This window comes from Lissotriton vulgaris, chromosome 2_1 (genome assembly GCF_964263255.1).
Source record: "Lissotriton vulgaris chromosome 2_1, aLisVul1.2, whole genome shotgun sequence".
NCBI classification, from domain to species: Eukaryota; Metazoa; Chordata; class Amphibia; order Caudata; family Salamandridae; genus Lissotriton; species Lissotriton vulgaris.
The window spans coordinates 1,069,463,290-1,069,475,392 of NC_141687.1; positions in this window are offsets into that span (position 1 = coordinate 1,069,463,290).

The window sequence follows — 12,103 nt, forward strand, 5'->3', positions numbered from 1 at the left end:
TCGATTATCTACATGACTTGACTGCTAAACTGAGGTTAATTCACCAACAGGTTTACGACGCATTGCCGACGCAGACAGAGGGTCCAGGCCACCAGCTCCAGCCCGGAGACTGGGTGGTGACAAGAAACTTTTCACGCAAGAATAACCTGGACCCGAGGTTTACCGGACCCTATCAAGTGCTCCTGGCCACGAGGACTGCTGTTCGCACACCAAGAGAGTCCCCATCCCTTTGCCGGCAGACCCGTGGGTAAGGAGAGGCATTGCATCATCGGAAACAGAAACATTGCCGGCGTTTGTACCTTTTAGCGACGCACAGCCTGTTGGAGAATCCTCAGCGCAGCAGAAAGACACTGTTGAACAATTAGCATCAAAAGACTCAAGACCAGAACACTCAACTGATCAGCAGGACGCTGTCTCTTCAACGGATCCTTTGTTTGACGAGCAGACACGTCCTGGGAAAACCCGATACTTCTTGCGATCTCGCACTAAGGACAAATAAAAAATCTTGCTTTGCTGAATTGACAACTGTATTATCCCGTTTTCCGTGATCAGTTTTGAACTTTCGTATTACTGTAATTATTTTTGTACATATACATTGAGCTTCATTCCTTGTACCTTTTTGCTTCCACAGCTGAGAGACTTTGCTTTTGCATACATATATATATTGTGCATTGAAGGCCGTAGGGCCGCGCGCGTACTTCCTTCTGGATAGTAGGTCTTGACGCTAGGTTAAAGGCCGTCGGTTCCTGGGAACTCCTAGGGATCGACTATTGCTACACAGAACGAAGTGCGTCAAGAAACGTTGCGGACGGTCGTAGGGAATGGCATTCTCGAAGCTGAATGATTTGGAGGGAGCTCAAGTTCACAGATTCAAGTTGCAGCAACTCAGTTGTACTAAATGTTTTATATTCCAACTGTTTGTATTGTTTTTGACTGCTTCTGCATTATTGGCGGGTGGGGTGTATTACACGATGTCTTACTTCTTACCTGCTACACCTACTCCTACTCCTTACCCTAATCTTACCTCTACTGTTTCTCCTCATTCCTTTCATATGTTACCCGAACACGAGCAGGCTAGACGTGTAGAATTCCGCAACAATTCCTTTATTCAGCTCCTTCATCAGCATCAGTTAGTGGTTAACAATACTAATTGTTGGGTGTGTGGGTTGATGCCACATACTACGGATAAGGGAATTCCATATCTGGTGTTACCGTATAGTTCCCAAGGGTCAGCTCGAGCATTTCAAACAATGTTTCGAAGCGCACTGGGTTTCCACCCCATTCGAGAACCACGTTCCCCCTACTCTGGTCCTACCTCGTATCAAAAACCTTTGTCGATAGCAATAGAGGATTTAGATAGTGACATCTATGATCCTTCGCTCATTCCCGAGGAAGAGATACAGGCCTATAGGGTCCTAAGTAGAGGTGAATATAGTGTGTTCACTAACGAAAAGCAGCTTAAAAGCTCGCCTCCGATATGGGTCGTACCCCACACTGGTAATTTCTGTCTCATGGGTCGTGGCCGAAGATCGCAAGCCCGACTTGGAGCAAGTGCTTGCACTGAAAATTACATTCTGCCGATGTCCTCGTCCCCTGTGTTTCTGGCTGCCAAGGGTACATACTTCATCTGCTATGATCGTGCATACACATGGTTGCCCGCTGACTTCATGGGCTCATGTTTCATTGCAAATCTGTTGCCTCCGACGTTTACCGTAGATGCCGATTATCACAAGACTAGAGTTGTGCGAGGCGTAATTAGCGAAGAGGATACTGCCGGTCAAGAGGCAGGAGACTTTTTCAAGGGTTTCCTCCCGTTTTGGGGACCTATGGTTAATAGTAGGAACCTGAGACAGTTGACTCGAGTGGTAGAATCGACAGCTAATATTACTGCCAGTGCCCTTGGTAATATCACCACAGAACTTCAGGCGGAGAGACTTATGACGTTACAAAACCGTATGGTTTTAGATGTCATCTTAGCAGATCGAGGTGGGGTATGTAAGGTGATCCATTCGAGCTGCTGCATTTTCATTCCAGATAATGCTCCTACTGTCTATCAAGCCATCTCGAGGTTGCATAAGATCTCCGAATCCATACACGTGGATGTAGGGGATTGGACGCTACTTGGATGGTTTTGGGGCCTGATGTCGACTTGGGGTTGGAAGATTCTGATGATCATCGGAGTCGTTGTAGTGTTCCTGTTCACGTGTTGCCTTTGTGTGCAGTGTGGTCCTGCCTTATGTGGCCTTTGTGCTACAACGTGTATAAGACAACCACCTGTTACCAAGGGGACTCGGTTGGACAGAGCTATGCTACAGCAACATCTCGATGGTTTGATGAATATCGAATATGATTCTGACTAGTGCTTGCCTACATGAGGGCAAAAGGAGCGTCTGAGGTTCCGTGACAATTGTAAGTGGTGTTTTCGACTCGCACGAATATAGTCGAGTCTGGTATCTATGAACCGCAAATGACGAGTTTAGTAAGTGTACGCAGTTTCGCTGTGTTAACTTAAACCGTTCGTTTGTTATGTGGGTTTTTCATCTGTACCCACGGGTTCCATCTTAGATACGGCATCCATTTTGTCCCTTGCCCTCAAGTAGTCAGCGAACGGACGTTGTCCGCTTCGCGACCCTGGGACTCCCAAGATATTTGCGGAAGACACATGTTCTTTGTGAGTGTCTTTATGACGAGGGGGATGCTACTGTAAGGCAGATGGCGCCGCTCGAGGCTCATCTAGCCGCACGGACTTATTGTCTCAACCGTGCATCTTATTAGGCACGTCCCTTTGATGCCTGTATCTCGTGTTTCCCGACACCTCCCCTTTTACACCCTTTCCGATCTCCCCACTGTCTCTGTCTTCCTCTGCACCTGTCCTTGTTCCTATTTCGATCTATTTTACTGCTGATTGGAATTTGCTAATGGTGGGGAGATGGGTTTTTACAGTTGGGAACCGCCAAATGTTTCCGCACTTATGTTCCGGACCTCATGTGTTTCAAAGTGACCAAAGCGACCCCTCTGGGGGATAATGATGAGAACCGGGTTGTAAACTTTTGTGTGCCATGTTGTCCTATGGGTAAAAACTGTATAAAAGGAGCGATCCACAGACCCAATTTGAAGCAGTCTCCCCAAGTTGCACGTGGTGTACTTGTCGTGACATCTGTGTTCCCTGCAGCAAATAAACCTTGAATCTTTGACGTCGAAGGAAGTGTCCCGTGTCTCTGTGATTCGTACGCCGGAGCAGGTTACCCACGAAGGTTTCAGGTGTTATGCCCTGGCACCGCTGGGTCTTAAAGAACCCAGTCCTTCACTAGTGATCGGGGGAAAGGATGCCAGTTGGACTCAGGATTGGTGGCCTCCTTGCCTTGGCCCTACACCTATCCCTGGCAGGGAGGCAAAAAACCTGGGAGTCTGGGTGGATCCGAAACTGTCTTTTGAAAGCCATGTCAACAAAGGAGCAGGGAAGTGCTTTGGAATAATGAAGACCCTAAACCGTACCTTGGACCTTCTGCCCCTGGAGGCTAGAAAGACCATGACCCAAGCTCTAGTTACCTCCCGCATAGATTATGCGAATGTACTGCTACTGGGGACCACTGAGAAAAACATGAGGCGGCTCCAGGTGCTACAAAACACTGCAGCCCGGCTAGTTCTCAGACTCCCCAAAAGAACGGCATCAAAACCCACTCTGTCTGCCCTTCACTGGCTTCCTATAAAAAAAAAGGATCCTATTCAAGGCACTCTTAATCTGCTACAGGATTACCGCTTCAAAAGCCCCTGAATATTTGAAGGACTTAGCTATCCCCTACCAACCCAACAGAGCACTTCGCTCCATTGGCATGGGCCTTCTGAAAGTACCCCGCATTAAGAAGGCCAGAATGGGCGGTCGCTCCTTCCGAGTGTTGGCAGCCAACCAGTGGAACATTCTTCCCTATGAAATTAGGCAGGCCAAGACTGAAACGGTATTTAGGAAGTTACTAAAAACACACTTGTTCATCCAGTAGCCTTGGATACTGCCTGCTTCGTCACTCTCTCCACAGCGCGGGGACACGCCGGGATGGCGTCACCATTGCGCTTTATAAGCCCCTTTATTATTATTATTATTGGAGGGATCCACGTATTTTCCTAAAAGTAACCAATTTCAAATCTAGTGTGATTTTTAAGGGGGGTGTGGGCGTTAATGCACCATATGCATAGATTAGTTATACATTGTTTGTCCCAGGTTCTGGTCACCTTCCTTTATTAAAGTGGGGAAATTCAGATTCTGCACAGATCTGTGTTACCTTTGTATCAAAACTTCCAATTCTAAAAACGTAGCTCCATTCCAGCAGTTTACTGCACGCAGGAGCTTTGTATCTGGGTATAGGGGTTAAAATGAGCGAACTTGAACAAATATATTATAACGTACTAAATTGCACCATTTCACACCCAAGATCACCTCAATCTGTCCGAACTGACATGTTTTTGCTACTATAAAAAGCTTTGAACTTATCTGTTGTGGTTCATGTAAGATTTAGGTATTAAGTAGGACAAGTGGATTTCTCTAAAGGGCGAGCAGATTTCTGAATTATTTTGCCCTTTAGGCAAGGAGATTTTTCAAAGACTTCCACACCCCTGAAACTGCCTCATCTTTTTTTCCTATACATTCCAAAAAGAGTAATGAAGTAGATTTCCCATTGAAACACAGTACAAACACAAAGTGTGGTCTAAACGATATTTCTGCCTTTTTATTTTTCAAGGGATTCGATTAACCAATAATACTGTGTGTCGTCATTCACATGTACCATGGTATATCGCGAAGGTACCACAGTATACCGCGGCCCAATATATCACTAGGTTATTGTGCCTTATTACTGAAAAACAAGTGAAGAAATTCAGATCATTTAACAAAAAAGACCCTTTCCACCCCATCACCAGGTCTTCAGACGGTTGGTGAAGACCTGGCTTTTCTCTCAACTTAAATTCCTCGCCTATCCCCCCTCTGTCTGGCTTTAGCGCTGGGACGCCTCAGCCATTCGCTCTACAAGTATTTTAATCTAATCTAATCATAATCTATATTAATGCCAGATTTCATGTATATCTGATTAGTCATTTTGTCGCTACCTCTGTCTAAAAAGTCTATGGGAAATATATAGGTGGATTAACCTGTTTTGGGACCCCTCGTCTTTTCTTTGCACCGTCTTAACTAATCATCACAAAAACTTTGTGTCCGCTGCCAATGTAGAAAAAAGAATAGGTCTGCTAAGTTTCGTGGAGATTCATTAAACGGGGACAGTTATTATCAAGCAAAAATCTGACAAATTCCTACCTCTGGGAATCCTAACTATAACTGCAGAGTCGCCACAGTCACCGTGTGAAGACAAAGGGATTCACTAGAACCCCAAGATGGGAATACTGAACAATATTACACGTAACCCGATATGTATTTTATATGTTAATTTTGGGATAAGTTCCTTTAAAATGCTGTATTCTTCAAAGAGAAGCTAGCAGCGTGCACTGACTGGAATTAGTATGTTTTGGTTTGGTTTATCTTTCTTAAATAATTTGCTGATAAATCATTAAGCAATATTGAGGGTCAGTGAATTTATGTGGTTCAGAGGCTGCAGCGTGTACTGTATAATTAAGGATTAGTGTTTTTGCCACTTAATTTCAACATTTTCAGATTTCGCCTACAATGTTCTTTCTAGCCCAAATGGATGAAAATAATATTGCCAGAGAATATACTACATAATATTTGTTGCCACATAGTTTAGATAGCCTTGCCACATAATTTGGTCTGCCATGCTGCATAACCCCAGTTAAAGCTCTATTGAGTGGTTCACGGGCTGTCATTATGAAGATGAAATCCCTATTTCAGAGGCAACCTGAAATATAGCCCATATTTCAGTTTCCTGTGATATATGGGTTTTTACACCGGTACATTCTGTGCAATTATATATATATATATATATTCACTGAAAAAACCATAGGTTATAGACCATATATAGTTAGGAGTTCGCATTTACAAAACCTTATTTTACACACACAAAACCATTGAAATTCCATATATAGTTAGTTGCACTAACTATATATCGCGCACCCGCAATCCACTGCTGATGATGTCACATATTACATCATTCATGACATGGTCAGTGACATCACTGATGACATCACTGATGACATCTCAAATGACATCACTGATGACATCTCAAATGACATCACTGATGACATCACTGATGACATCTCATTTGACATTACTGATCACATCACTGATGATATCATTCATGTGATAATACGATGAACCTCTTCAGACTCTAATATAACCTTAGATACAATCAGTGTAAACAGACACTCACAGACTGTCACTCATCCATGGAGTTACTCACACACCTAGTCAGTCATGCAAAGAATCAATCACACCTCCATTTCCTCAACTATACAGTTATACAAACTTTACTTATTCAAACATATACTAACACATATTTACTCTCTTATACAATCCCTGATACAAGTTCACAATGATCCATACAGCCACTCACACATTCAATGGCTCTTATGCACAGTTATTTATATATGTCAACTCTCACATGTACTGTGTTTTACATATGTACTTACTTTGACATGTAGCACTGAGATATCCATTCACTCACCAATACACTCATGCACACAGTCAACCGCCCATACAGCTGTTTCCACATGCACTTTTGAAACCATACATCTAGTGAATCAACTGCTCACACATCTATGCACAGAGTCATACACCTCCCAGCCACCCACACACACACTCAGTCTCCCATACAAATACTTGGGCAACCAATCAATAACCCATATAGTTACTCATATAGCTACTTATCAACACATGCAACAGTTTACAGAACAACAGACATAATGATGCACAAATTAAGACAGTTTAGTCACTAACTCATGCACTCAGTGAGACACATTTAATCACTCACTCATACAGTCAGTCATGCACCTACTAAATCCTTCATCCAGACACTTATACATCCACTCATTCTTCAATATGTAAGACATATTTTAACTTTACAGAAACATACAGTCACTGGATGTTGTCATCAGTGATGTCATCAGTGATGTCATTTGAGATGTCATCAGTGATGTCATCAGTGATGTCACTGACCATGTAATGAATGATGTAATATGTGACATCATCAGCAGTGGATTGCGGGTGTGCGATATATAGTTAGTGCAACTAACTATATATGGAATTTCAATGGTTTTGTGTGAGTAAAATAAGGTTTTGTAAATGCGAATTCCTAACTATATATGGTCTATAACCTATGGTTTTTTCAGTGAATTTTCAAGGTTTTGTAAATGCTAATTCCTAACTATATATGGTCTATAACCTATGGTTTTTTCAGTGAATTTTCAAGGTTTTGTAAATGCTAATTCCTAACTATATATGGTCTATAACCTATGGTTTTTTCAGTGAATATATATATATACATACATATATAAACATATATCATCTGTATATCTATATAAATACAAACATAAATGCATGCATACATATACTTATATGCATACAGATGCATGTTATTTACATGAAAGTTGAAAAAACACTAATAAAAGCAAAGCTAAAAAGCCACCTCATTACAAACAGAATGGCTTTAACTTAAACGAGGGCGAGATCTATTGCATTTTCAATGCTTGTTTACTTTGGTTCCATCAAGAAGGCATTCAGATGTGTCACACATTTGCCATAAATTATGAATGTTAGCACTCTAGTTGCACATTAGATCACTGTAGTAAAGCTACTGCTCACCAGGGACGTCTGCTGCTGGTATTCAAAGTGCATGTTTCAGTCTGCATGTCAGAATTGTTTTAATGAAATAGAAGAGGATTTGAGAAGTCACTCAAAATGATCCCTAATTTTTCTTTCTGAAGCACTAATCATACTTTCTATGGCAAAATTAACCCCCTCATGTTGTTCCTTTTTAAATTGAGTGTTTTCAGACTTACCACTTCATTCCAATCAAGATGGCTTGTGGTGTGTTATACTTTTGTCATAAGTAAGACTGTTAGCGCTCTAGTTGTTCTTTAGAACACTCTGGGACATTCTGTCATTGGGCTATACTTGGGGTACATCTCGGTGATATTTGGGCTACATTTAGGCTCTTTTGTCTCTGGTGGCCATCTTGGGAGACTGTATGTCAGAATTTTTTAATGAAATTGAAGAGGGTTTGAGAAGTCACTCAAAATGTGCCCTAATTTTTCTTTCTGCAGCACTAATCATAATTCATATGGCAAAATATACCCCCTCATTTTGTTCCTTTTTAAATTAAATGTTTTAAGAGTTACCACTTTATTCCAATCAAGATGGCTTCAGGTGTGCCATACCTTTGTAATAAGTAGGACTGTTAGCGCTCTAGTTGTTCTTTAGAACACTCTGGGACATTCTGTCATTGGGCTATACTTGGGCTACATCTGGGTGATATTTGGGCTACATGTGGGCTCTTTTGTCTCTGGTGGCCATTTTGGGAGACTGCATGTCAGAATTTTTTAATGAAATAGAAGAGGATTTGAAAAGTCACTCAAAATGTGCCCTAATTTTTCATTCTGCAGCACTAATCATACTTTCTATAGCAAAATATACCCCCTCATGTTTCTTTTTAAATTAAATGTTTTAAGAGTTACCACTTTATTCCAATCAAGATGGCTTCAGGTGTGCCATACCTTTGTAATAAGTAGGACTGTTAGCGCTCTAGTTGTTCTTTAGAACACTCTGGGACATTCTGTCATTGGGCTATACTTGGGCTACATCTGGGTGATATTTGGGCTACATTTGGGCTCTTTTGTCTCTGGTGGCCATTTTGGGAGACTGCATGTCAATGTTTTAATGAAATAGAAAAGGATTTGAGAAGTCACTCAAAATGTGCCCTAATTTTTCATTCTGCAGCACTAATCATACTTTCTATGGCAAAATATACCCCCTCATGTTGTTTCTTTTTAAATTAAATGTTTTAAGAGTTACCACTTTATTCCAATCAAGATGGCTTCAGGTGTGCCATACCATTGTAATAAGTAGGACTGTTAGCGCTCTAGTTGTTCTTTAGAACACTCTGGGACATTCTGTCATTGGGCTACACTTGGGCTACATCTGGGTGATATTTGGGCTACATTTGGGCTCTTTTGTCTCTGGTGGCCATTTTGGGAGACTGCATGTCAGAATTTTTTAATGAAATAGAAGAGGATTTGAAAAGTCACTCAAAATGTGCCCTAATTTTTCATTCTGCAGCACTAATCCTACTTTCTATGGCAAAATATACCCCCTCATGTTTCTTTTTAAATTAAATGTTTTAAGAGTTACCACTTTATTCCAATCAAGATGGCTTCAGGTGTGCCATACCTTTGTAATAAGTAGGACTGTTAGCGCTCTAGTTGTTCTTTAGAACACTCTGGGACATTCTGTCATTGGGCTATACTTGGGCTACATCTGGGTGATATTTGGGCTACATTTGGGCTCTTTTGTCTCTGGTGGCCATTTTGGGAGACTGCATGTCAGAATGTTTTAATGAAATAGAAAAGGATTTGAGAAGTCACTCAAAATGTGCCCTAATTTTTCATTCTGCAGCACTAATCATACTTTCTATGGCAAAATATACCCCCTCATGTTGTTTCTTTTTAAATTAAATGTTTTAAGAGTTACCACTTTATTCCAATCAAGATGGCTTCAGGTGTGCCATACCTTTGTAATAAGTAGGACTGTTAGCGCTCTAGTTGTTCTTTAGAACACTCTAGGAGGCTGCAGTAGAACACAAAGGAATCAACTGACAGTCTCTGTCCTTGTTGGATGTACATGTTTTACTGAGAATGTCAGACTTCATTTTCACATGACTGAGAAAGATAATGTGAATTTACAGAAAATATGCTTTCAGTTTAGCTTATAGATCCCCTTCCAAACCACTGTGGGAAAATCATGAGATATTAGTTTTCTTTCAAACAATATTCATGATATCACAGCAGAAGGTTTTTTCACATGGTAAAATCACCTTAGAACCCACCACAATTCCTAAAACGAGTATGGTACCATCAACAAATGATTTATAATGTAACTAAAGTCCTAAAACCCTCTATTAACTACAATGCTTTTTAATGAGGTGCTATCATGTATATTGGTCCCAAGATGGCTGCCAACACTTCTTGGATGAAGTGCTGACAGCCAATCAGATCAGATGTGTGGTTAGGCTCCGCCCAGATATATATCTTTTTTTGAACCTAAATTACTCAAAATCCACTGGAGCACATATATTGAGACCTAGCAAAGGCACATCGGGCTAACAGTCCCTACAATTTTGCCAAGTTTCGTGCAAATCCATTCAGCCGTTCGAGCTAAAAGTGAGGCCAACCGCCCTATGGAAATTAACATGGGAAAAACGCGTTTTGGGACCCCCCTTTTTTCTCGGCCCCCCCTTGATAAACCCCCCCAAATTGTCAGGGGCTGCTCAGAAACAAAATGTTCCATTTTCCTGAAAATTTCAGCCAATTCCGTCCACAAACGCCAAAGTTATTAGACATAGAATTTTCAAAAATCCCATAGAGAAAAAATCCTAACTATATATACCTACTGGCGACCGCCAGTAGGTAATATATATATATATATATATATATATATATATATATATATATATATATATATATATATATATTACCTACTGGCGGTCGCCAGTAGGTATATATAGTTAGGATTTTTTTGATTAGGGATTTCTGAAAATTCTATGTTGAATAACTTTGGCGTTGATGGACGGAATTGGCTGAAATTTTCAGGAAAATTGCACAATTCTGAGCTTCCCCTGAAAGTTTGGCGGGGTTTCGTCAAGCGGTGGCCGAGAAAAAAGGGGGGTCCCAAAACGTGTTTTTAACATTGAGTTTTCCGTAGGGCGGTTGGACTCACTTTTAGCTCGAACGGATGAATGGATTTCTATGAAACTTGGCAAAATTGTAGAGACTGTTTGCCCGATGTGCCTTTGCTAGGTCTCAAGATATGTGCTCAAGTGGATTTTGAGAAATTAACGTTCAAAAAAATATATATATCTGTGACAGCGTCCCGGTTAGCGCCCCGGTTCGCGTACCAGACGCGTAACGGAACTTCGCGAGGAGAAGCGGATTGGCTCTCCGGTGACTCTCAACATTCTAAACAGTCCGGAGCGGCCGCCATCTTGTCTCACGGTAGGATCGAGAGACAAGAGGTGGAAAAAACGAAGGGGGAAATGAATTAAAGGGGGCAAGGTAGACCCCTCCTGACCCCCCTAGGATTGATGTGGGAGCTATTAAAGGGCCCCGCAGGGCAAAAAAATAAAATAATGTTTTTTTCGAATTTTCGCGGTGGAAGCGCTACCCGGTACGCGAACCGGGTAGCTCACCGGTAGCGTAACGGGAGTCCGCCATCTTGTGTTTCGGACGAATTTAGTCACAAGATGGAGGATAAACAATGTTGGGTAGGGTATAAGGGGGCACGGGGAGACATATCCTGACCCTCTAGGTTTTCTGAGGGTGGCTGAGGAGGCCCATATATGTAAAAAAAAAAAAAAAACATTTTTTTTCAAATTTTCGCACAGTTAGCGCCCGGTCCGCGCACCGGGTAGCGTTTCGGAAAGCATAACTAGGGGAAAACCAAGGGAAATAGTAAAATAATATTTTAGAGTGCTTTGAGGTAGGGTAGCTCTGAATAGAGCTGTTGTGTTGTGTGGGTGATGTAAGTACCAACATGTAGGTACCAATGAAGAGTCTAAAATTCAATGTACACCGTCTCCTCTGTAGATATTTTGTATGTTCTAATATGGGTTATTTAAATGTAAATGTGTGGAAAAGCACTTCATGCTTTAAAGCAAATGTATTTTTGAACTGAATGTTCTTTCCTCTTAGTCCTCCTCTTTGTTTTTTTTCCCCACATTCTTCTTCAGCATGATAGTTGATAAATTCGTTCCCTCAAAAAAATTATATACATAAAAAAATTATATTAAATACATATAAAATATATTTTTCCTTTAAAAGAAGAATACATTTTACAGCTTTTGATATTTGCTATTAAAAAACCATTGAAATTCACTGAAAAAAACATAGGTTATAGACCATATATAGTTAGGAATTAGCATTTACAAAACCTTGA